Genomic DNA, 2,367 nt, shown 5'->3' with positions numbered 1-2,367 from the left:
GCTTTTCCCAAGAAAACCTTGGTGTCCTAAGAAAACCTCAGCCTGGGCCCCTGCCCTGCCGGGTTGAATTCCTTCTGTCTTCTGGTAGCACGCCTGTAACACATACTCTGGAACCATCATCGGGGAGTCTAAAAAGGGCTTTGGAATCAAGTCAGATTTTCACTTCAAACTCTGGGTCTATCTCTAAAACCAGTTGTATGATCTCAGGCAAGTTACCTAACCTCTCCCTGTTATAGTTTCCTCATCTGTAAAAAGGAAATAACCAACACTTTGTGGGGTGGTTATAAGTATTAAATGAGACAAGTATTAAGTGACACGTAGTATTTATCCCATGTATTTTTTTCTATTACCAAGTGTATAATGGTTCTACAAAGGAAATTAATTGTGTCTCTTGGCTCTACTCTAAAAAAAAAAAATCAGATTTCCTGATTCCCCAACTGCCCTTTCCCTCTAGGCCAGCCCCAACATTTGAGTCCTACAGGTGGGGGTGCTCCTGCAGTAAGTGAACTTGACCTTGGGGTTCAGGGAGAAAATTCTGTTGCCCAAGAAGTGGGTTGAAAAAATCCTCATTTTTCCAGATCTATTTAGAAGACCCTTCCCTCAAACTGAGCTGTCAGAGGGGAAGGGGTTTGGGAAGGGTTGAGACGGGTGAAGCGATTAAGCAAAGAAAATAAAGATTCATTAACATAGAAAAAAGAGAATACATTGAAGACAAAGAAGGTGGATTTTGGTATAAAGCAAGAAAACATAAAGAGGATTTCTAAATATAAATCTGTGTTTCCCAAATAACTTCCTAAGACAAACACTGACATCATGTTTACTATGTGCCAGGCATAGTTCATACCACTTTAGAAATATTAATTCATTGAATCCTCATAACAACCTTATGAGGTAGGTGTTGTTGTCCCAGTTTACAGCTGGGAAAACTAAGCCACAAAGAGGTTACACAACTTGCTGAAAGGCACCCAGACACGTGGGTGATTTTAAGCCAGGCATTTCAGTGGGGGTAGAAAATTATTGTACAAAAATGAGTGGAGAAGAGAGCCCATCTAAAATGCCTTCTTTTGACAAAGGGTGTAGGTATTATCGCAAAGGATTTAAACTTAGGTGGATCAACAACACTGCTTCCATGATAAGCCCTGCCTCCCAGGTGACTTCTACTATTATGAGTTGCCTCTTGAAGTCCCTCTTGAGACAATTCTAGGTAGGCCACACTTCTTTTCTTGGTTTATTTCTTTTGACAAACATCTGCTGAACATCACCATGGACCAGGCACGGTGCTGGGGACGCCAAGGAAATTATGACAATTGGGCTCAAGAAGCTCAGAGTTGAGTGGGGAAAGTCAAGAAATTAACCAACAATCACATACATACTGAAGAGAGAGCTCTGCAAGGATAAAGGGATCCTCGTTTCTGTCAAAGTAAAACCAGAGCCAACTCATTTACAAAAGAGGGAATTGCCACAACCTGTCCACTGACAGAGTTAAGCAGGATGCCTTTCTTCACCTCCTCCTTCATCTCTCTTATCTCTCTCTGTTCTTTGGACTTCTTGTCTTCCTTCTCTTTTCTTTACCTGTCCTTTTGCTTTTGTCTTAGTCACTTGAAGACCTTTCCAGGGCCTTTCCCAAGTACTTATGAGAGGGTTAATTTGAAACACAGGCAGATAGGGCAGGGGTCCAGTGGGAAACAAAGGCAGGTGGAACATAAGCAGGGGCAGACATGGCAGTTTGAGCAGCCTAACCACAGGAACCAATCAAACAGAAATAATAAAATGTTTCTGGACTCAAAGCGGGAGGCGTGGGAAACCAAGGGAGGGCCTGCAGTAAACAAGATGTACGAACCCATAGAAACAGAAAATGTTCACCATAGGAACAGAGAAAGAACACATAGAAACAGGAAAAGTTTAGGTCTGTTGCAGGGCAAAAGCAATTGAAGGAATCAATCAGGTGACAACACTGATAAACCTAGAGCAGGCTTGTAGCAAATATATACCCCTGGACTACAAGGCTTGAATGGGCAGCCCATTCTTGGGTTGCCCTCCCCTTGCGGGGAGGCTGAATCTGCTTGTAATAAATTTTCCACACTTTGCTTGAATCTTCTGGTCCGCGGAGCTCATACGTTGGTGTCGCGAGACAACCCCGGGAAAAACACCTTGGCTCACTGTTTCGGTTATCACTTATTCTCTGAGCCTATGCATCTTGCTTGTGTATTTAAATATCAAAAGGTAAGTCAAAGAATGAAAAGAGTTGGGAAACATTGACAGAGATCTTGTTAAGCTCATATCAGATTATTTCTCCCCAAAACACGGGCATTTCCTGTCTCTTGTGACCTCAACAGTGAACTGAACATCCCAAGATGTTCCCTAATT

This window comes from Myotis daubentonii, chromosome 3 (genome assembly GCF_963259705.1).
Source record: "Myotis daubentonii chromosome 3, mMyoDau2.1, whole genome shotgun sequence".
In the NCBI taxonomy this organism is placed as follows: Eukaryota; Metazoa; Chordata; class Mammalia; order Chiroptera; family Vespertilionidae; genus Myotis; species Myotis daubentonii.
The sequence above is the reverse complement of the archived record's forward strand: the minus strand, read 5'-3'. Positions refer to the sequence as shown.